Raw genomic sequence first — 25,642 nt, forward strand, 5'->3', positions numbered from 1 at the left:
TGTGATCTTGTAACCACACAATCACGGGACATTCGTGGGTAAACATACTTCAGGACTTCATTCGCGTCTCCACTGGTTTTTCAACCTGAGTAAGCAGCCATATAATTTGTAAGCACAAATTGCATTCCTGGAGCTGAGAGGTGGTCCAGTACACCTACCACAAATTCTCTATTCTTCTCTGGACTCTCTGTCTCACTTTTGACAATTGAGTACTTTTTTCACTCTCCATGAACACCTGTTACCAATACCTTCTCTGGTCCTCAGGAGTACATACCTCCTCATCCTTCAGCATTAAAGTCTTGGAGGATACTGCGTCCCTTAATGTTGTAAATCCCTATCTGCTACTCCTGCCCTACGTGATTTAAGTTTACCCTAACATGAGTTTTTCTTACACTTTCACCTTCATCAACCTTCCTCATCTTGCACACTCTGAAGCAATTGTCTATCTTCCCTTGAACTTTTTGTTCCTAGTCCAACAAAGGTTCAAGGCTTGTCTGTTTGTTCTACATTTAGCTTTCTCCTAGCCCATTAACACGGTGATTACCAGTCGCCCCCTTTTTTAAGATGGAAAAAATGGAACATTGTAACTTCTTTGGCCCTTTCACGGGTTTTATTTTTATCCTGTGGTATGTTAATCTTATGATCTACATTGACATCTACTTGTCCGTTTGAACATGAGCATTTCTCTTTGCCCCGTCATAGACTGAACTTGATTCTGGGAGACAAACCGAGTTTCATGGACCAGCACATAATCATCAGCCGCTCCAGCTGCGAATCTTGCCAGTTTACCTCTCTTTTCTTTCACGAGTTCACATTAATTTTTCGCTAAGGCTACCTTCAGTCTTTACCTAATGCCACTTCAGCTGACTTTACTTTTTCAGTGTTAGTTCTTTTCAGGTTCCATATCTATGTCTTGTTTTCTTTCTCTGCTCTCTCTTTTGCTGCTGCTCTCTCTTTTTTTCTGTTCTGCTGTTCTCTCGTTTTTCCCTCTGTTCTGCTTTTAATAGTAACTCAAAGTATCGCATTCCTGGTGCTCTTTTTGTATCGCTCGCCTCTAACTTAACCTGCTTCATTTGCAATTGAATTCTTACCATCTGTGTAGATTCTGGTGGTTTTTTTCAACAACTTTAAATGCTGAGCTACTGTTGTAATTATCTCTCATTTCCTCACAGAAGCAGGCAGATCCAATCCCAGTTGGTCTGCCAATTCCTGCCAGCTTGTTCTTACTCACGTTTTGAAATAATTTCAAAGTCACCGAATGCACTTCAAGGAAACCTTAGCGACTGAAAGTACTATAATTTTCCAAAGCTGTACCTACCCGGATCAAACCAACACCCGAAATACAGGCACTAGGACTTTCCACTCGCTGTTTAGAATTCTGCAAAGAGCCTCCAATCTGTTATGGACGAGGTCAGACCACTCAAAACATCAGGCAGTCCAGACAAGTAAATTGCAATGTGTTTCGGTAACTGTACAGTGCAATTTACCCAGAGTAAGTTTGCAAGATTGACTGTCAGATTTTAAAACAGGCAAAACGCATTCATAACATTACACAATGATACACAGACCACAGAATAAAGATCCCCTCCAGAATTCCGTCTATCCAAATTAGACTGAATTATGCTGTTTTTGAATATACACAACAGACCCAATAAGCCCACCCCCTTTAGAAACCAGTATATTGGAACAAATGCTGACAGTTGAAGGTTAGAAGGGCAGAACGAGAGAAAGAGAGAGTTTTCACACAGCTAACTGTTGAACTCCCATACAGTTTTGTAATTTACGACACTACATCCTGCATGCTCGGCACGATGTTCACATGAACCTCGCTGCTGATACCTTACAGATACCTCCTCTTTTTCTTGAACTCAGACGCAGTATCTCCTATCATTTTTTTGCTGCATAATCCTGATAGCATTGCCAATTAAATTCTACTGGAACAGGCTGATTCACAGAACGGGCCAGGCTGACTCTTCAGATAGTGCCAGCTGAGTCTCGAAACTGCACCGAGTCCAGTTTCCAGATTACAATGGTCTCACTCTGCAGATTGCAAAAAGGCAAAGCCTCCAGACTGCAGCAGTCCTAAACCCAGACCACACCGGGTCCAGTTTCCAGATCACACCAGCCTGTGTCTCCAGGCTGCACAGTGCCATGTCTGGAAGTTGCACCAGGCCAAATGGCCAGACGGTACTGGACAATATTTCCAGAGAGCACTGGACCGAATCACCAGACTCACCGAGCCCCGTCTCCAGACATACTGGTCCAAGTCTTGAAACTGCAACGGCCTGATTCTCCAGACCTCACAGGGCCGCATCTCCAGACTGCACCAGACCGATTCTCCCTCCATACAGGGCCTAGAGCTCAAAGACAGGACTATGCTGACGCTGCAGACACCACCTCGCCGAGTCTACAAAGAATGGAACTGACCCAAGTCTCTAGACAGCACTGGGCCCAGTCTTCAGAGCGCAATTAACAAAATCTCGAAATAGCGCCAGTCCACGTCTTCAGTCTGCACTGGACCAGTCTCCAGGCCACAAATAGCCATGTTTCCACACAACCCTGGGCTGAGCCTCGAGACTGCAAATAGCTGACTGTCTGGACAGCGCCAGGCAAAGTCTCCAAAACAAACCAGGCTGACTCCAGACCAAACCACGCACAGTCTTCACAGAGGGACAAAGCTCCAGACTGTAGAGGATGCAGTGTCCAGACCATAGCGGGCTAAGTCTCCAAACTGCACTAGTCCAATCTCAAGACGATAGCAGGCCGAATCTCCACACCAAAACTCCCCAGTCTCCAGAACACACTGGATTCCATCTCCAAACCACACCAGGCATAAACTCCAGACCGCACCAGGCCCAGTCACCAGACCATAGCAAGTAAATCTTCCGGACATACCAGACTGATTCTCCAGATGGCACCGTGACCTGTTCCCAGAACACAACGGATCCAGTCCACAGACAGTACTGAGCAAGACTCCAAACCGCACCAGGTCGATCAAATGCAATGGGCTGAGTCACCAGACCAGACTGGGTCCAATCTTGAGGCTGCACAGTTCCACATCATGGGACCTCACTGAATCTGTAGAACGCACCACGATGAGTCTGCTGAATACAATCGACCTTGTCTGCAGATTGACTAACGCGGGTCCCAAGACCGCACCACATCTACAGAATACACTGGGCAGAGTCACCAGATCACACTGGAACCAGTCTCCACACCACACAGTACTGAAAATCCACAACCCGCAGGGCAGAGTCGTCATACTGCTCTGGGCTCAGTCTGCAGACTGTACTGAGTTTCCCAATCGCACCTAGCCTCATCCGCAGACTGCAACCGGCCCAATCTTCAGACTGCACTGGACATTGTCTCCAGATAGCAAAGGATCGAACCTCCAGACCTGAACAGGCCCTGTCTTCAGGCTAAACCGAGCGCAGTCTCGACATGACATTGGGCCCAGTGTCCAGTCCAAATGTGGTCCAGTCCACAGACTGCACCAGTCCAAGTCTCCAGACGACTGCATGCCAAAACTCCAAACCGCACCAGAACCAATCTCCTGACCACACAAGGCTGAGGCACCAGACCGTTCTAGGCCGAGTCTCCAGACCACACTGCGTTGAGTCTCCAGGCCGCACTTGACCAGTCTTCAAACTGCACTGGATCCAGTCTCCAATCTGCACCAGACCGTGTCAGCAGATCAAAACAGGCACAGTTTCCAGACTGCACTAGGCCCTGTCTCCAATTCTGCAGAGGCCCTGCCGGCAGCTCGCACTATGCCCAGTCTCCAGACTGCACTGGACTCAGTCTGCAGACCGCACGAGCACATAGCGATACATTCTGCAGAATGGACAGGACCCAGACTCCAGGCTGCACCAGCCTCAATGTCCAGACTGCAGCGGACTGAGTCTCCAAATGGCACCAGGCCAAATCTCTGGACTTCCTTCGGCCGCGTTTCTGGATTGCATGGGGCTGTATCGGCAGATGACAGCTGGCCAACACTCCAAATTGCACACTACTACATCTCCACTGGACTCAGGCTGCAGATCGCACCAGTTCAAGCTACAAAACGCACCAAGCTGAGTCTGCAGGCCGCACTGCGCAGAGTGTCCAGACTACATTAGGCCCAGGCGCCAGAACACACCGGAACCTGTCTGCAGATTGCACTGGGCACAGTCTTCAGACTGCACTGGTGTCAGGCTCCACAACACACCGAATCTCCAGACCAAACGTGGACGACTCTGCAGACTGCCCAAGGCCGAGACTCCAGATTGCAACGGGCCATATGTCAAGACCACACTGGGCCCAGCGTTGACAACACACCAGACTGAGTCTACAATGACTGAGTATGCACACGGTACTGGGCCCAGTCTCCAGGCTGGGCCATGTTGATTCTCCAGATTACAGCAGGCTGAGTCTGCAGACAGCGACTGGCTCAGCTTTCAGACTGCACTGGACCTTGTCTCCAGATTGCACCAGGCAGAATCCCCAGAATGCATTAGAATGAGTCTCTGGACTGCAACAGACCGGGTACACAGACTGCACTAGGTCTAGTCTCCATAACGCACCAGGTGCAGTCTCCAGACAACACTGTCCCCAGTCTCAAGTCCAAATGCAGCCCAGTCTCCTGACCACTCTGGGCTCAGTCCTTAGACTGCAGCACATAAAGAGTCCAGACTGCACCAGCGCAGTCTCCGGGCTACAACGGGCTGAGTCTACAGATCACAATGTGACGAGTTTCCTGAGCACACAATGTCGATTTTCCAAACCACACCAGATGCAGACTCTGAGCTGATTCCAAGTTTCTGGGACTTGCTTCGCGACTACACCATTTCGAGTCTTCAGACTGCACTGGGCCCAGTATCCAGGCCACAATGAGCTGTGTCGCCTGATTGCGCCTGGCCGAGTCTCCAATCCACATTGGGTCATATTTCCAGATAACACTGGACCAAGGCTCAGGACCAGCCAGGGCGTAGTCCCAAGACCACACTGAGCTCAAGTTCAGACTATTGATTGCACTGTTCTTCGTCTCCAGACCACATTTAGCCCGATCCCAACACTACACTGGACCCAGTCTAGAGTTCGCACCAAGTCTCCAGACCACCCCAGGCGTAGTCTGCAGACCTCACAGAATCTCCATTCGGAACCCAGCCGACTCCAGACCGCATTGTGTTTTAAATTTCGAGGCATCGCCTCCTCATGCCAGCCTCCAGTCGTTGACTCCCCACTGGACTCTTCTCACTGAAACGACTCATTCTTCCATTCCTGTCCGAATAACATAAAAAAGTTAAACGTTTTGGGCAATATCAGTTGAGAAAAGAGATTGCAAAAAGACAATCTGTTAGAGCAGATGGAGCAGAGAAGGTCCAAGCTGGAACATTGCAATTCTGCTGCCATCATTAGGGCAATTCTGCTGTTTTCCTCTTCTAGCATTATCTTTACAGATTCAGAGTCGTTATGTCCGATTTCTTACAATGCTGTTCCTGAAATATTAACAGAAGAAGATGAACTTGCCATGTTGGCCTGTATTCTGAAATCGGATTATCTTCAGAAATTTACAATCCAATCTCATTATAAGTTGGAAGAATATCATTAAAAAAACAGACGACACAGTAAAATACTTCTACTCCTCTTTCAAAATAGCCTGGATAAAATAGTAATGTAGTGGTCTGCACAAATCCCTGTGCTGGACAGATATATTGGTTGGGTTTACAGATCATTGCGCTGCTGTGACCTGCATTGCTCATCGTGCTCGACAGAAGTACAGAAGGGGAGAAAGTGAGGTCTGCAGATGCTGGAGATCAAAGTTGAAACTTTATTGCTGGAACAGCACAGCAGGTCAGGCAGCATCCAGGGAACAGGAGATTCGACGTTTCGGGCACAGGCCCTTCTTCAGGAATGAAGTACAGAAGAACGTGTGGACTGCAGATTCTGTAGATCATAATCGAAAATGTGCTGTTCGGAAAGGAAGGCAGGTCAGGCAGCATTCGAGAAGCAGGAGAATTGAAGGTTCGGGCTTATGTACGCAATGTAGATTCTCCTCCTCATCAGATGCTGCATGACCTGCTGTGCTTTTCCAGCACCATACTCTGGAAAGATATGTACTCTGGGTTTGCAGATCAATGCACTACTTTCGTCTCCATTACTCCCAGTTAGGATAGATATTTAGTCCGGTTAAGAGATTAATACGCTGCTGTGTTCTGCACAACTCCCAGTGCTGGAAAGATATCTAGTCTGTGTTTGAAAATCAATGCACTGCTGTCGTTTGCATAGCTCCACGTGGAGTGCAGATGCACTGCTATGTTCTACACAGTTTCGCACACTCTGCAGATTGCCGAGTTGTTCCGAGCAGAACTTTCCTGAGCAGTGCTTTATCCTGAGCAGATATCTCCCCCAGCCTCCTGGTTCTGTGAAGTGTCATGAGAAAGTGATATAACTGACCATGTCAACTGATCTGGTAATGGTTTTTACGTTCTCATTTCATGACTAAGCCCTCCATATCGTATCCAATTCATGCTGCTGTGTGAACTTACAGGCTACATCTTTTGGTGAATATCCTTTGTCCTGGTGGTAACCAGAGCGTCTTCATTCAGAAGCAGGGACTCATTCTCATCGTTTTTACTTCACCACGTACAAAGATGGATGGTCTCTCGGGTAAGAACCGTCCCCTTTTGTGCATGGTGCAATACACCCACGCTCTCGTCGCTCCCATAGCCAGCCAACCACATCAACATATCCCGTAGTGAAGCAATGCAGCCACTGGGAACTTCAGGGAACGGGCTACCAGAGAGATGAAGAAAATTCTGTCCCGATATTACCAGAAAGTGTCATACTCTCTGGAATATTCTAACTTCACAGTTTATGGAATGCCGTGACAGTCCCGGTAACATTCTACATCCTGCATTCTCTGGAACAATTTGGGAATGATAACCCTGAGAAATTTCCACACACAAACTTGCTCAGGACATTCAATGCCCGATATACCTGTGCATTCCACGAAAATTCTGTGCACGACAATTCCTTAAATATTCTATTCCTGACACTACAAAGAAAATTCCATAATCCAAATTACCAGAACAGTGTCTACCTCACATTCTACCATATGTTCTATACTCTCCATTCTTCAGAACATTCTCTACTTGACATTCCTTGAACTATTCTGTACCTGATATTCTACAGAACATTGTATCCCCGAAATTATCCGAAATATTCTAAATCTGATAATCTCAGCAAGAGTTTTTATCCACCATTCTCCCGGACACTTTGTACCGGGCATTCTGCAGAGCAATCTACACCTGAAATTCTTCAGATCATTCTGTATGCGACCTATTATGGGACATTTTATATCTGACATCGTTTAGAATAGTCTGTATCAAACATTTCCCGAAATATTCTACACCTGACATTCACCAAAACGTTCTATCCCCGAAATTCTCTGTACTATTCTATACCTAATACTCTCCAGAACATTCCGTATCCGACAATCCTTGAAAAACTATTTACATGACCTGTTCAGGAACATTTTGTATCTTACCTTTACCTGTACATTCTGCACCTGACAGTCCGTGGAACGTTCTGTGCCAGACGTGCCCTGGAACATTCTATAACCGACATTCTGTGCATCATTCTGTACCCAGACTCTCCGGAACATCCTACACCCGACATTCCCGGGGGCATTTCCATCACTGGCATTTCCCCGAACATTCAGCATCTGAGATTCTCTGGAAAATTCTATTTCTGAACTGTCAAGGAGCAATACGTAACTGATATTCCCTCGAACATTCTATACTCAATTTTTACCAGAACATTTAGCAACCAGCATTTCTCTAAACCTGACATTCTATGGAACATTCTGTGCCCGATATTCCATGGAGAATCATTTTTCAAAACTTTCTACATCCGAAATCTTTGGGATATATTGAAATAGTGTTTCCCTGCTGCATTCTATACTGGACGTTCCCCAGAAAGTATATGTGTCGAAGGTGAGGACCTGAGAAGCTGGAGATCAGAATGGACGTTGTGCTGCTGGAAAATGTCTTCGGATGCTGCCTGACCTTCTGTGCTTTTCCAACAGAGCACTCTCACCGAGAGATTTCTGTATCTGACATAACCTAAAACATTCTTTTCACCGACATTTTCGAGTACATTTTGCACAAAGCATTCCCCTGTACATTCTGTTGCCAACAGTCCATCGAACATCATATAGCTGACACTCCCAAGAACTTCCAGTACCCGACGTGCCCAGAACACTCTACAAAGAACATTCCCCAGATCACTCTGTACACGACACTCTCTGAAACATTCTATACACTCCATTCCTTGGAACATGCTGATCCCTTATTCTGGAATATTCCTTACCAGAATTTCCTTGGACATTGTACACTCGACATTCTCTGGAACATTCTGTACCGACGTTATCTGAAACATCCTGCAAGTGATATTCCCCAGAAAATTCAATACCTAACGTTGCCCGGAGCATTTTATGCCCGATATCCCACAGAAGAGTTTGTAATCGAAATTCCCTGGAACATTACGGATATGAAAATGCCTTAAACATTTTATACCTGGCACTCCACGGAATATTCCATAAATGCCATTACCCGGAACATTCTCGATCTGACAATCTCTACAATGTTCTGTACCTTCCACTACCCAGAGTATTCAATACTCGACATTCTCTGAAATATTGTGTACCCAATATTCTATGGAACATTGTATACACGACATTCTGCAGAACATTCTATACCCAATATCCTCAATGACAGTGTGAGTCCGACGTTCCCGGAGCACTTTGTACCAGGCGTTCCATGGAGAAGCCTATGCCTGGCAGTGTACGAACCATTCCATGGAATATTTTATATCTGGCATTCCATGAAAAATTTCATAACTGGCATTCCCCGGAAAGTTGTTGAATTGAATTTCACCAGAACATTCATCATCCAACATTGACATGACTATTCCTTTCCCCGAAAAAATTTACATGGACAATCGCAACAACAATCCATACCTAAGATCCCTGAAGCATTCTGGACGTATATAACGCTGAACATTGCATTCCCAACATTTCTCTGGATACTTCTTTGTCAAAATTGTCTGAAACGTTTGCAATGGACTTTTCCCCGAACATCTACACCCGAGATAGTCCAGAAGATTGTATCCTGACATTCCCTGGAACATTCCCTACCCGACATTGTCCAGAAGGTTCTGCATCCCACATTTCCCAGAATATCCTGTACATCTCCTTCTGCCGAAACATTCTATTAGATGACATTTCCTGGAGCATCTGCTACGCGACATTGCCCAGTTCATTCCGTACCTGACATTTCCAGTAACATTCCAAGACTGAAATTGTACAGAACATTTGATACCTGACATTCGCCAATACATTCCGGACCTGACATTGGCTGGAACATTCCACACTCTGCATTCTTCAGAACATTCTATACCCCCCACTCACCCGATCTTTCCGCACCTGACATTGGTCCAAACAGTCCGCGCCAGCATTTCGTGGAATATTCTATACTCGACATTCTCCAGAACATTCTCTGCCCTACACTCTCTACAACATTCTGCAAATAGTATTGTCCGGAACACTCTGCACACGACATTCTCATGAACACTCTCCACCAGACTTTCTACAGAAAATTCTTTAACTAACATTCTCCAGAATTTTCCATATCCGAATTTTCCCAGATCATTCTATACTCGACCTGCTCTGAAAACCTCCTTAACCGACATTCTCTGGAAAATTCTGCAAATAACATTCTCAGGATTATTCTATACTAGACATGTTCCGGTATGTTCTCTACCACTCATTCTCTCGAATATTCTCTACTCAATATTTTCTGAAATGCTCTGTCCATGTTCTTCTCCAGAATATTGTGGACCCGACATTCTCCAGAAAATTCTGGACGCGAATTTCTCAGCAACATTTTGTACCCGACATTCCCCGGGACATATTCTTCCTGACATACGATGAAGCAGTCTATAACGGACATTCCATGGACAATCTGTACCCGATATTGCATGGAAAATTTTATATCCGATATTCCTTGAAACATTCTGCAATTAACATTCCTCTGAACATTTTGCAATCGACATTCTCTGGAGCATTCTTTGCAAAACATGTCCTCAAACTTTCTATACCCGATATCCCTGGAATATTCCCCAACAATCTTTCCGAGGTATATTCTGTATCAGACATTTTCCAAATATTTCTATGGGGAATAAGTGAGGACTGCAGAAGCTGGAGATCAGATTTTCGAGTGCGGCTGGAATAGCACAGCAACACACTCTCTCACCAGAATTTTCAAACCGCACTTTCCCTGAAATATTATTACCCGACATTCTCCAGAACATTCTGCACCCGACAGGCTGTCCAATATTCTATGCCTGACACTCGCTAGAACATTCTGTACACGACGTACCCCGAAACGTTCAAAAACAAGCTTCCCTGGATCATTCTGTAATGGAACGTCCCCAGAATATCCAATACCGAAGAGTGACTGGAGCATTCTATACTTGACATTCTCCGAAACATTCTGTGTCGAAATTCTCCACAACAATGCATGGCCAACATTTCCTGAAGCATTCAGGAAATGATACCTCCCATAACATTGTGTATGTGACATTTGCCAGAACCCCCAATACCCGGCATTGTATGAAAGGTTTGCAACCCACAATACCCAAAATATCTCCAACCGAGATTTCCCATAACATTGCATACCAGACATTCCCTGGAACATACTATTCATGGCATTGCATGGAGCAAACAATACCGGACATTCCCTTGAATATTCTGCACCCTACATTCGCCTGAAAATTCGTCACATACAAACAGACTCAGCAGCAGGATATATTTTCCTATAAACCCCTATCCGCTTTTCGTAAAGACTTTCCCCTCTGCGACTGTCTGGTCAGTTCGACGGCCCCTAACAACTCACTCTCCTCTCCTGACATCTTCTCCCGTCACCGCAGGAATTGCATAACCTGCGCCCACACCTCCCCCTTCACCTTTGTCCAAGGCATCAAAGGAGCTTTTCACATCCATCAAAGTTCCGCGTGCACTTCCACACATCATTTATTGATCTGTTGCTCACGATGTTGTCTATTCTACATTGGGAAGGCCAAAGGACTTCTTGCAGAAAGCTTCAGAGAACATATCTGGGACAGCTGCACCAATCAAACCAATCACCTTGTGGCCGAAAATTTCAAATCACCCTTCCACTCTGCCGAGGATATGCAGGTCCTGCACCTCATCCACGCCACTCCAGTTCCACCTGAAACCGGGATGAAGAACGCCTCATCTTCTGGTTCAGGGCCATTAAATCCTATTGCATCTATGAGGACTTTATCAGTTTCCACAATTCCATTTCCCCACTTTAGCCCAGTCCCAGAACTTCCAGCTCAACACTGTCCACATGACCTGTCCCACCTATCCACTCCACCCTCTTATCTGATTTATCACTTTCACCGCCAACTCCATCCATCTATTGCACGTTGAGCTAACTTCTCCCCAGCCCAACCGCATCTCATTTATCTTTCTCCCTGCGAGGATCCGAGCGTCATTCCTGATGAAGGATTTTTGCCCAAAACGTCGATTGTCTGGATCGTCCGATGTTGCCTGAACTGTTCTGCTTTCCAGCAACATTCTCATCTTTACTCAAATCTCCAGCATCAGCAGTACCCACTTCTGCCTTGAAAATTGCACACCCAAATTCCTCAGAATATTTGATACCCTACATTCCCTGGGACATTTTGCAAAGGACATTCACCAGAATATTCTGGAAATATTCTGCAGCTGACATTTCCCGGAGCATTTGGTCTCCCACATTCCCCAGATTTTTCTTCACCCGGAATTTCGCATAACATGCCATACCGAAATTCCCCAGAACATTGTCTATTCGAACTTCCCTGAAACATGCTATGTCGACATTCTATGAAGCATTTTGTAAACGATTTTACCAGGAAAATTCCATACCCGATATTGCCTAGAACATTCTATGCCCGATATTCCTCAGAATATTCGATAATCGACATTCCCCGGAACATACTGCACACGAAAATGCGTTAAACAGTCAATTCCTGACACTCCACGGAACATTCCATACCTGACATTCCCCATAACATTCTCTACCAAACATTCTCCAGTATCTTCGAAACCCTCCATTCGTCAGAACATTCTTTACTCGACATTCTCTGAAATATTCTGTATCCGATATTCGACAGAACATTGTATCTTCGACATTCTCTCGAATATTCTCTGTTTGATATTCTGAGCAACATTCTGTAACTGGCATTCCCTGGAAAACCTGGTCCCTGGAATTCTAAGGAGCAATCTATTAGAATTGCTATGGACCATTCTATGGACCATTCTGTAACCATTATTCTATAGAACATTTTATACCGGAATTGCTTGGAACACACTGTAGTTAACATTCCCCAAAACATTTGTAGTGGACACTCACTGGAACATTGTACATCCAACATTCGCCAGAACACTCTATACTCGACATTCTCCAGAACTTTGTGCATCTAACATTCCCCGGATCATTCGGTACCCGAGGTCTCTGCAATATTGTGTTCCTGGGAAATACAATCACTGACAATCCACAGAACATTCTGCGTCTGACATTCTCTGGGAAATTCTATTTCAGACCTCATTCGGAATATTCTACAACCGATATTGCCTCGAACAATGTGTAATCAGTGTTCCACAGACCACTACATTACTGGCTTTCCCGGAATATTGATTACCCAACATTGCTCGGAACATTCTATACCCAACATTCCCCGAAAACGTTTATAATTGGCATTCTCTGGAATATTCTGTAACTGAATTTCCCCAAAACATTCAATATTCAATATTGACTGAAACATTCTATGCACGATATTTTGCAAAAAAAATCTGTACCGAATTTTCAATTTTCAACAACAATCCAGTCTCAACATGCCCTGAGGCATTCTGTACCCAATATTTCCCGCTACACTCTGTAGCCAACATTTCTCTGATCGATCTATTCCCGAAATTGTCTGAAACGTTTGCAACCGAGATTCCCCAGAATATTGCATACCTGACATTCAGTTGAATATTCTGTACGTGACATTCCACAGAACATTCCCGACCGAACGTTCCCCAACCATTCTCTGCCCGATATTCGCTGGAAAATTCTGCAAGCCATGTTCCACAGAGCATTCGATACCTGTCATGTCCCGAATCATTCTTTAGATGACATGCCCCGGAGCATTTGGTACTCTTTCTCCCCACATCATTCTGTTTCCGACATTACCAAGAAAGGTCTATTCACGACATTCCATGGAACATTTGATGCTTGACATTCTCCAAAACATTCCCTACGTGGCATTCTCCAGAACGACATTCGCCAAAAATTCCATTTTGTCATTCCCTGGAACAATCCATCCTGGCCATTCTCCAGAACATTTCATTCCTTACATTCTTAGGAATATTGAGAATAAAAACTGAACACTGCAGCCGACTTTGTACAGAGTATTCCATCCCCGACGTTTACCACAAATATCTGTGCTTGATATTCCACGGATAATTCTCGACCCGATATTGAACAGAGCATTCCATACCGGACATTCCCTGCGTGTGATTGACCCTACAATTCCAGGACCATTCTATCATCGACATTCCCTGGAATACTCTGCATACGACAATCCCCGGAACATTCTGTACCTGATATTCCCCGGAACATTCTCTTCCTAACGTTTCCTGGATAATTCTGAAACCCGAATCCCACTCCCTGGAACCATTCTGTACCCGACAGTCTCAGGAACAGTCTATGCCCGACACGCCCCTGTAAATTCTATCCCGGGCGTTTTGCAGAACATTCTGTGCCTGACATTTTCTGCAATATTCCATATACGACTTTTTGTCGAACATTCTGAAACTTACATTCCCTGGAATATTCCATACCCATTAATAGCCCCGAACATTCTTTAAGCGAAATTCTATACACGAATTTCTGCAGAATATTTCTATCCTCGAACATTCAGCGGAACATTCTATACCAGACATTTTCCAGTTCATTCTATATTCAAAATTCCCTGGAAACATCTGTAGCTGACATTTGTTGGAACTTTCTGGAATTTATAATCTCCAGATCAATCTGTAACACGCATTTTCCAGTACGTTCTACACCATACATTCCCCAAAACATTCTATATTCGGAGTTCCCTGAAAAATCTTGTACAAGACTTTTTCCAGAATTGCTCAGCAGGCATATTATACCTGACATTCCTCGGAGCAATCCATACCTGACATTCATTGGGCCATTCTGAAGCTGACATTCCATGGAACACAGTGTATCCGACATTCATTGGAACACTCTCTACCCAACATTTCCCAGAACATGGCGTAACAGACATTCCTCTGAGCATTCTTACCCAACATTTTCCAAAGCGTTATGGTCCTGATATCTCTGGATTATATTTCAACATTCTCTCCCCGGTACATTCTGTACCGTTTATTCCAAAGAAAATTGTAGGGGAAGAAAGTGAGGACTGCTGAAGCTGGATATCAGATTCTAAACAGGTGCTGGAAAAGCACAGTTGGTCAGGCTGTCGGATTTTGCCTGTCCTGCTATGCTTTTCCAGCAACGAAATCTCGATCCAGCAATTTCTATAATCGATATTCCCTGAAACATTCTTTACCTGACATTCTCCAGAACGTTTTGGGCCTGACATTCCATCGATCATTCTACACCTGACCCAGCCGAGAACATTCTTTCGGCAACATGCCCTGGAAAGTTCTATAAACGACATTCCCCGAATCATTTTGCCCTGAATATACTCAGAAAATTCTATACCTGACATCGCACGTATCATTCCGTACGTGACATTCACCAGGGCATTCTATGCCTAACAGTATCTGGAAAATTACTTTTCCAACCTTACTTGGAATGCTCCATTTTCGACAATCACTGGAGCATTCTATACCCAATATTAGCCAGAAACTTCTGTCAGCGACATTCCCCGAAACATTCTGTACTCAACATTGCCCGAAACGTTCTTTCATCGACATTGCAAGAACAATCCTATAGCTGGCATTCCCTGGAACATTCTGGAACTGGACTCCTCCAGAACGTTCAATACACAATATTGACAGGAACATTCTATATCCGACATTCCTTGAAAACTTCAATGGCGAAATTCTTCAGAACAATCCATACCCAGCATTCCCTGAAGCATTCTGCATCCGATGTTCAATGGACCATTGCATATCTGACATTTCCCAGAACCCTCTATACCTGACATTGCCTGAAACGTTTGTGCCCGACATGCCCCAGAACATCTACTCCCGAGAGTCCCCAGAATATTGTATACCTGACATTTATGGAACATTCTGCACACGACATTGTACTGAGCATTGCAGACCCGACATTCCCCAGAACATTCTTTATCCAACGTTGGAATTAAAATTCTGCGCACCACGTTCCCACAGTATTCCATACCCATCCATCCCTACAACAGTCTGCAACCGATATCCCGAGAACATTCTATATCAGTCATTCCGTGAAACATTTTTGCAGCTGGCATTCCCCGGAACATTTGTTTCCCTACAATCCCTAGGTCATTAGCTACCCGAAATTACGTTGAATATTCTAATCCTCAGAACTTTCTGTGCCTGACATTCCCCGTATGAATTTATACCTGCCTTTACACAGAACATACTCTAACTAACAGTCTACTGAACATTCCATACCCGAAATTCGAGGGCTCATTGTTTTACCCGAAACTTCCCTGGAAAATTCTGCATCCAAATTTCTGCGCAACAGTTTGTCACTGACATTCCCCGGAGCATTCTACACCCGACATTCATTCAAGCACTCCATGCCCGATATTCCCCAAAACATTCTAAACACGACACTCTATGGAACATTCCATACCCACCATTTCCCGATACCTTCTATACCCACGTTATCTGGAATATTCTACATCCAACATTCTACAGAATATTCTATACCAGACATTGGCTGAAATCTTCTGCAACCGTCATTCCCAAGAAAAGTCAATAAGAAACATTTACTCCAACATTCCATTCCTGATATGCCCGGGAACATTTTGCACTCGGAATTACTGGAATATTCTACTTGAATTACTAGGCATTGCCTGGAACATTCCGGATTCAACTTTCCGTGAAACATTCTGTACCCAACATTCCTACAAATTATACACATGGAATTCACCGGATCGATCTGCACCTGGTAAACAACGTAAGTTTCAGAACCTGATATTCAATGGAACATTCCACAGCAGACGTTCCCTGGGACTGATTGTACTGTACAATCACTGGAATGTTCAGGAACATTTTATCCTGAACATTCCCTGGAATATTCTGAACACAACAATGTCCGGACCATGCTGTACCTGATATTCCCCGTTGCATTTTCTGCCCAAAACATTCCGTGGACCATTATATAACTGACATCCCACTCAGAACATTCTGTAACCGACATACTCTGAAACAATCTGTGCCCGACATATCCCTGTGCATTTTATCCCCAGCATTGCTCGGAAAATTCTGTGCCTGACATTCTCTGGAGTATTTCATTCATGACTTTCTGTGGAACATTCTATAAATTACATTCCCTGGAACATCCCCAACAAATTCCCAGAGCATTCACTCACTGATATTCCCAGAAATATTCTGTACTCGAAATTCACTGGAATAGCCCATACCTGACCTTTTGTGGAACATTCCATATCAGACATTCCATGGAACGTTCAATATCGGAAATTCTCTGGCACATTATGTAACTGATTTTCCCCAGATCATTCAGTACGAAGTATTGCCTGGAACATTCCATACCCGAAATTCCATGGAACCATTTTGACCTGAAATTTTCTGGAACATCAGTATCGGATATTTGCTGGAAAAGTCTCTACCCGCAGCTTCCCCAGGACATTCCACACCCGGCATTCTCTGAAACATTCTCTACTGGACATTACCCAGGACAATCCATCGTTGTTATTTCTCGCAATATTCCATATACGACGATCTCTGAAACATTCTATAGCTGATATTTACTGGAACATTCGGTACCCGACATTCCCAAGATTATTCTAGAGCTGACATTCTCCGGAACATTCTGGACCCAACATTGATCACACATTCTTTACCAGACATTACCTGAAATTTCTGGACCTAACTTTCGTTGGAACATTCTACACCCACCATTCACCAGAACATTCTATTTGCGACATTCCTTGGACATTCTGCAACGTACCCTCCATGGAACAATTATTATTCGATATTCCCAAGGACATTCTGTATAATGCATGCCCTGGAAAATTCTGTACTTGACACTCCCCGAAGCATTCCATATCCAAGATTTCACAGAGCTTTCTATATCGGAGGTTCTGCGTGATAATCAATACCTCATTTTCCCTGGAATATTCTTTCACAAGCATTGCCAGAAAAGTTATATAGACTATTGCAATACTCTATACACGAACAAATCCAGATTGATCTATACTCAAGATTTCCTGAAGCATTTTGTGCCCATTCTGCTTCAGAACATTCATTACCCGACATTTCCCGGAACGTAATGTACACTACATTGACTAAAACATTCTGCAACTGACATTCACCAGAACATAGTACATCCGACATTCCCCACAACATTCTGTGCCCGACGTTCCGTGGAACTCTGTACACTGGACATTCGATTGAAAATCTTAGTCCTGACATTCTTTGGAACATACTGTTCGCGAAATTCCAGGGCATATTCTGCAACGGGCATTCGTCACAATATTCTATACCTGACATTCATCGCAGCATTCCATATGTGACATTTCCTGAAACATTCTGCAGGCGACATTCTCTGGAACAATCTTTTACCCGACATTCCCCATATCATTCTAAAGTTGATATTCTCTGAACATACTGCGGCCAACATTGACTGGAACACTCTGTCCCCGATATTACCCGGAATTCTGTGCTCGACATTCCTTGGATCATTCTTTCTCGAATTTCACCTGAATATTATGTATCCAATTTCATTGGAACATTCTCGAACAGGCATTCCATGGAACATTCTATCTCCGATATTACGCAGAACAGTACGTACACGTTGGTGCCTGAAACATTCTGTACCTGACAAACCCGGAATCTTCTGTATTGTACGTTTCCTGAAATATTCTATACCCGAGATTCTGCGTGAAATTTTGTGCCTGACATTCCTGGAAACATTGATAAGCTGACATTCTGAAGAAAATTGTTTCGCCAAACATTCCTCGTAACTTTCTGTCGCAGGCATTATCTGGTGTATTTTCTATCTAACATTATCCAGAACACTGTATGCACACTATTCCCCAGAATCCTCTGTATCCGATATACTCTGGAAACCTCCTTGCCCAAAATTCCCTGCAACATTCTTTTCCAGACATTGCCCAGAACATTCTACACACAACTTTCTCCGTAACAGTCAAAAACCATTTGTGAATGGCAGAATGTCAATGAATTATAGCAAAGATAATATCCAGAAGGCAAAGCTCCCATTCCAGAGAGAAGGAGACACTGTTCAGAAGACCCCTCTGCAAGTTTGTGCGGTAAATGTCGTTTTCCCCCTGCACTTACATCTATTCACAACAGAGCATCGACCACCAGTGAGTATAAATGGTAGATAATTCCAACTTCCGTTAGTCTTAAAGGAACTGGGAGAGGAGCATTCAGGAAGGAAATGTTTTCACCTTCCATATTCAGAACTGTAAAGACGTCACCTGTACCTGCTTTCGAGTGATCAAATGTGTGGGAACGTTCGAGATTTGTGTCTGTGTGTTTGGGTGGGAGGGTTTATTTTGTTTTATGAGACGCTATTGTTAGTAATTCAGAACTATGCAGTTATTATTTCGGCTCTAGTTATATTAATAAATCTCTGAATACTGGGACACATTGCAAAATCTCACTGGGTCATCAATCCAACTGGTCACTTTGCCTACAGGCTGATGTATAATTTGTTTGTTTTCTTTCCTCATAGGTAATCTAGTTACGATCTATGTTCTGTTTGAGAAAGATTGTGGATTGTCTCCATGTGTCAGACGTTACCTAGGTGCCATGGCAGTGGGGGATTTACTTGTCATTATACTCGACCTGATATTGCGACACATTCCCATTGTTTATTGGGAACAGTTTTATTTCCTGGAATCCATCCCTGTATGTAATATCCACGCCGTCCTGCTTTATGCAGCCAGTGACTGTTCTGTCTGGTTCACCGTCGCTTTCACCTTTGATAGGTTTGTAGCCATTTGTTGCCAGAAGCTGAAAAGTAAATATTGCAGTGAGAAAACGGCGGCTGTGGTTCTGGGAACAGTGACTGTGCTGAGCTGTTTAAAGAACATTTTCTGGTATTTTATGCTCACAGATTGGTATTGGGGGATGAACACTCCCTGGTTTTGTGAGGAAAATGACAGTGTTGTACTCTCTCATGTCTGGGTCACAATCGAGTTCCTCCACTACATTCTCACACCAGCGCTCCCATTTCTCCTTATTCTACTGCTCAATGTTTTCACCGTGAGACACATTTTAGTGACCAGCAGAGTCCGCAGGAGACTCCGGGTGCAGACTAATTGGGAGACTCAGTCTGACACAGAAATGAGAAACAGAAAAAAGTCCATAATTTTACTGTTTGTGATCTCGGCTAATTTCATCCTGTTATGGTCAACGTTAATGGTATATTTTATATGGTACCGGATGTATTTTATTGTGGATACTCCTATGTTCCTACATCGCTTTGTGCAGGAATTGGGCTTCATGCTGCAGCTCCTCAGTTGCTGCACAAACACCGCGATTTATGCCGTGACCCAGACTAAGTTCAGGCAACAGCTGAAGAATGTGCTGAAATATCCCTTCACCCAAATCCATCCATCAATCAAATTCCCTCATTAGTCAATCCATCCGGGATTTTTAAATTTCAGTTCAGTGTTTCAATAATGAAGCAGTCTGTAGTTATCTGAACAGACTGGGACTTGTTCAGTTTTGTCAAACATTATTCCAACGGGGTTAGGGGAACACATTTAAATATTTCTCTGAAATGTATCTGCCACTTCACGTTGTAAGAAATAAAAATAATTCATGAAAAAAACAAAAAAGTGAACTGCATTGTTTATCTTTGTGTTGAAGGAGCTGAGTTGGAGACAGACAGATTGAGACTTGGTCTTCAGAGTCGGGAGGGTGGTGCAGCGCTGAGCCTCGGTGTTGGGTGCAATTCAATCTGTACTTGCTTTCAAATCTTGGTCAAGCGCTTTGACATGGCTTCAGCAAAACTTGTATCTCGCACTTGTCCCTTCTCCCTCCATATATCCCTCGCATTCTCACACTGTCCTGATGTCTCTCTCTCTCTCTCTTCCTCCCTTTTATACAGCCCATTTCACTGTCCTTCCCTTCCCAATTCTCCTTCACTCTCTTCCTGTCTCCACTGTGTAACCACCCATCTCCTCCTTCTGGTCAATCCTCTCTTCAACGAATTCTCTCTCTCACCTCCCGTGATAAAGGAACATAGTGGATCATGGAGATTCAGGCTGTTGGTTGGGGAACAGCGGGAGTGTGGAGCTTTACGCAGTTGCTAGGGTAAAATTATGGGGCTGGGGCCAAATACCATTTGCTCGGGGATGCAGTGATTTTGAGAATACTGTCCATTACTAGATGTCAATTGTAGGGATGGCAACGTATGTTGTGGATGAGGAAAAAGATTGATGGTGTGACAGCAGGCGATTTACACACACAAATGTTAGTGTGGCACACAGTGTCACTCACTCAGGGTGCACAGTGGGGTTAGGATCAAAGGCGAGTTCGAGTGGATTCACGGAGGACGGACTTGCAGGCCAGTTCATGGATAAAGAATGTGTGGGGTAGTTAACTTGTCAATATGTCTGTGTGCGGAGAGTGAATGTGATGGGAGTGAGTGTGACGGTTAGCATCATGGTCGTAGTTCTGTGGTCGGAGTAACATAATGGGGGAGTGTGTGCACGTGGGAGTGAATATGATGGTTGTTGAGTGTCCAGAAACATGAGCATGTTGGTGAGGAATATTGTAGGAGTTTTACCATGACTGTGGGGAAGTGTTCAGGTGTTTGAGCATGACGGTGGGGGAGCGTGTGATGGAGTGAAAATGACGGCGTGGGAGTGTGCTTGGGAGTGTGCATGATGCTAGAGGTGAGTGCGGTAGAGTGAGGATAACGGTAAGGGTAAATGAGGATAACAGTGAGGGAGAGTGCAATGACTGAGCATTTCGTTGTGCTGGTGCAGGGGTAAGTGAATGAAAATTGAGCGAATGTGCGGAGAGAGAGTGTGATGATGGGAGAGTGAACTTAATGGTGGGCGAAGGTGAGGGGGAGTGTGCATATGTGGGCATGATATTGGGGTAGTGTGCAGGCTAGGAAACTGACAGCGTAGGAGTGACAATGGCATTAAGTGGCACGATGGGGATTTTGTGGAGCAGTGAGCACGATGGTTGAGGAGAGTGTGTGGTGGAGAGTGTTACGATGGGGCCTTGTTTCGTAGACCATGTGTGATGGTGGTAGAGAGTGCAGTCGAGTAAAGGAGAAGGTGGGAGAGTAGGAGTTATTGAACGTGACGGTTAGGGAGTGTGAAAGGCAGTGCGCACTAACCATGCAGTAGAGTGCTGTAGAATAATGGTAACCATACGGGACTGTGTTGGAGAGTGAAGGCGATGGTCGGAAATTGTGCAGGTGTGGGGTTGCGTACATTGGTGGAAGATTTTGCAGAGTAGTGATTGTGACGGTTTAGGAACGTGTGTTGGCAGTTGGTTGACGGTGAGGGAAGTGCAGCATTATGATCCTGAAGGTGGGGATTACACGAGTAGTAAATGTGCTATTGGGCGAGTGTGTGGAGAATTGCTTGTGATGCTGCACAAGTGTGTGGTGTGTGTACATGATGGTGAGGGAAAGTGGGATGAGGGGAGCGTACTGGTGGAAGATTTTGCTAGTGAGTGAGCATGACTGTGGTGGACAGTGCAGTGGAGTCAGCATGATGATGCAGAACAATATCGGATAGTGTCTGCAATGGTCGAAAGATTTGCTAGGGAGTGAGGGTGACAGTGGAGAAATGAATGGAAGTGTAAGCATGACGGTGGGTGATATGAGGGACAGTGAACCGGATGGTGGGAGTGAACGTACGGTGTCAATGAACGTGATGATGGTACAGTGTGCGGTGATGTGAATGTGACGGGGGTGTGTGAAGGGGGGGTGCATGTGTTTGAGCGAGCACGATGTTGGATGCATGTGCTGGTACAGGAGTGTGATGGGATGTGAGTGCACGAGGGAGTGAGTGTGACGTTTTGGCGAGTTGTGCGACAGTGAGCTGGCTTTGGGGAGTGTGTGGGGAGTGATTCTGGCAGTGGGAAAGTAAGTGAGGGAGTTAGGGTGACAGTAACGGAGTATGAGGAGGAGTGAACATGATGATATGGGAGGGTGTGAGGAAGTCAGCATGACAGGATTAGAGTGTGCGTGGAAATGAGCATAATAATGGGTGATTGTGTTGGGCAATGAGTCTAACAATGGGGGAAAGTGAGGGGCAGTCAGCATGACATTGTGGGAGTGGGTGGCGAACTGAGCGTAATGGTGGGGGAATGTGCTGGGGAGGCAGCTTGACGTTTTGGAATTATTTGGCAGAGTGAGTTTCACTGTGGGGAATGGTAATGTGGAGTCTCCGGGAGGGTAGGAGAGTGCGTAGGAATTTTAGTGGGACATTTGGTAAGTATGCTGAGCAGCCAGCGTATGAATGGGCGCATGGGTATGTCACTGAGTATGAAAGTGGGTTAGTGTGCTTGAAAGTGATTGTGATTATGGCAAATTAAGTGGGGTTGTGAGCGTGATGGTCACGGCTGTGTGGAGTATTCAGCGTGATGGTGAGACAGTGAGAGAAGGAGTGCTCATGACGGTAGCAATGACCAAGGGGGAGTACGCATGATGTTTGCGGATTATACACGGGAGTGAGTATTAGAGTGGGGATGAACATGTCAGTGGGAAGTGTGCAGGAATGTGAGTGTAATGTAGGGGGAGTTGTCAGAGAGTCAGGGTGACTTTGAGGGACTGTGCATGGTTGTGCAGGTGTCAGCAAGGAAGTGGGTGACTGTGCTGGAGTATGCCTGATAGTGAGTGTGATGGTGGGTTAATGTGTCCATGGGGTATGTACCCAGGAGTGAGCGTGACGGTGGGTAGCAAGCATTAAAGTGGAATAAGTCTAGGCGGATTTACTGTCACTTTGGAGGTGTTTAGCGAATGAGTGAGATGGTGGAAGAGTTTATGGGCGTGTTGCTGTGGTCATAAGGGAGTGTGCGTGTGAGAGAAAGTGATATTGAGCGACTTGTTGGAGGAGTGAGCGTGACGTGCTCGAGTCTACGTGGTGTTGGCCATGATAGTGGGATGTGTGCACTATGGTGAGCTTGATTAGATTTTAGATTTTTTTTTAGATTACATTACAGTGTGGAAACAGGCCTTTCGGCCCAACAAGTCCACACCGACCCGCCAAAGCGCAACCCACCCATACCCCTACAATTACCCCTTAACTAACACTACAGGCAATTTAGCATGGCCAATTCACCTGATCTGCACATCTTTGGACTGTGGGAGGAAACCAGAGCACCCGAAGGGTGCCCACGCAGACACGGGGAGAACGTGCAAACTCCACACAGTCAGTCGTCTGAGGCGGGAATTGAACTGGGTCTCAGGCGCTGTGAGGCAGCAGTGCTAACCTCTGTGCTACCGTGCCGCACACAAATCTTGGGAGAGTTATAATGACGAAGGATTAGTATGTGAGAGAGTGAGATTCATGGTGCAGTAGTGTTGCGAATTGAGAGTGAAGGCAGGGGAGTGTGTGGGTGAGTGACTGTAATGGTTGGGAAAAGTGCGGGGGAGTGTGCATGACAGTGGTGGATATGTAGTGCAGAGGGCATGATGGTGGGCAGTTTGAACCAGGGCGTGAGCATGATTATGGAGAGTGTGTGGGGTGTGAGCTTCACAGGGTGGACATTTGCGAGAGAGCTGGAAGTTTTTGTTGCAAACGTTTCGTCCCCTGGCTAGGCGACATCATCAGTGCTTGGGAGCCTCCTGCGAAACGCTTCTTTGATGTTTCCTCCGGTGTTTATAGTGGTCTGTCCCTGCCGCCCCTAGCCAGGAGACGAAACGTTTGCAGCAAAAACTTCCAGCTCGGCGAACAGAACCACAACAACGAGCACCCGAGCTACAAATCTTCACGCAAACTTTGAATTTGCGAGAGAGTTACTGAAGGAGGACTGTGTGAGGGAGTGACCAAAGCAGTGGGGAGTGTGTGGGGAAGTTCTTGTGACAGTGGGAAAGTGAATGGGAGGGCGAGTGTGACAGTAGGTGAGTGTGTGGGGTATTAACCGTGAGGGCGGGGCTTTGTGACTTTGAGTTCGTTTGAGGTGGGGAGTGAATGGGAAAGTGAGGGGGCAGTAAGGGATTTTGCATGGGATTGACCATAACAGTGCGCGAGTCTGCAGCGAAGTTACTGTGGAGTTGGGAAGTTTACTCGGGTGTGAGCATGTTTGTGCAGTCTGAGGCAGTGAATGCGATGCTGGAGGAGTGTATGAGGGAGTCACACTGAGCTTGGTGAGTGACTGTGGTAGTGACCTTCACAGCGGACGAGTGACCATGATGGTGTGGTCGCTTGTGGGGGAGTGAGCATCATGGTAGCAGTCTGTGCAGGGAACTGAGTGTGACAGTAGGGGCGCTTGTGGGAGTATTAGTCTGACGGTGGGGGAGTGTGCATGTGATTGAGCATGACAGTAGGATGTGTGCATGTGATTTAGAGGGATGGTGTGGGAGAAAGCATCATGGTGGGGTATTGTGTGGGGGAGTGAGCGTGATGGTAGTGGAGTGTGCGAGGGAGTGTGCATGACAGTGTGCGTCTGTAGGAGTGAACCTAATGTTTTTGTGTGTGGAGGAGTGAGTATTACAGTGGTAGGTGCACTCGGAATTGAGTATAGCAGTGGGGAGTGTTTATGGAATGAGTGATACAATGGGGGAGTATGTGGAACTTTGAGTGTGAGGTTGGGATAATGTCAGAGTGAGCATGGCAGTGGCGTATGTGCAGTGAAATGAGCCTGAGGTGGACAACTGTATGAGAGAGTGAGCACGAGGGTGGAGGAGTGAGTGGGAAAGTTTGATGGGAGGGTGATCGTGATGGTGCGGGAGTGTTTGGGAAGTTAGTGTGATGGTGGTGGAGTGCATGGGTGAGTGTGGTTGACAGTGTGGGTGTATGTGTGGAAGTGAGCTTGACATTGAGAGAGTCTGCAGATGAGTAAGCGCATCGGTGCATTAGTGAAAGGGGGAGTGAAAGTGACAGTGGGACAGTGAGTGGGGGATTAAGAGAGAATGGGGAGTAGGTGGGGGAGCGACTGTGACAGAGGTGGGGTGTGTGGAGCAGGGAGCGATGCAATGGGGGAGTTTGTAGGAAAGTGAGAGTGTGACGGTAGTGTAGTGCGTCTCGGAATAAAAATGACAGTTCTGTATGGGCAGTGGCGTGACCAAACATTGCAGGACTATATGGGGAAGTGAGCCTGATGGTCTATGAGTGTGTGGGGAAGAGAGCCGCATGGAAGGAGGGAGTGTTGGGAGTAAGAATGATGGTGAGGAAGTGTGTG

The 25,642-nt window shown here is 45.5% G+C and overlaps 1 pseudogene; it reads left to right on the forward strand.

The window, feature by feature from the left end:
• The window catches only part of LOC148138799 (putative G protein-coupled receptor 139), a 94,687-nt pseudogene extending 74,781 nt beyond the window's left edge, over positions 1 to 19,906 (forward strand).
• The last annotated feature ends 5,736 nt before the right edge of the window (positions 19,907 to 25,642 follow it).

This window comes from Chiloscyllium plagiosum, unplaced genomic scaffold, assembly GCF_037043375.1.
Source record: "Chiloscyllium plagiosum isolate Xiang-an unplaced genomic scaffold, Cpla_swu_hap1 HiC_scaffold_39, whole genome shotgun sequence".
Taxonomy (NCBI): Eukaryota; Metazoa; Chordata; class Chondrichthyes; order Orectolobiformes; family Hemiscylliidae; genus Chiloscyllium; species Chiloscyllium plagiosum.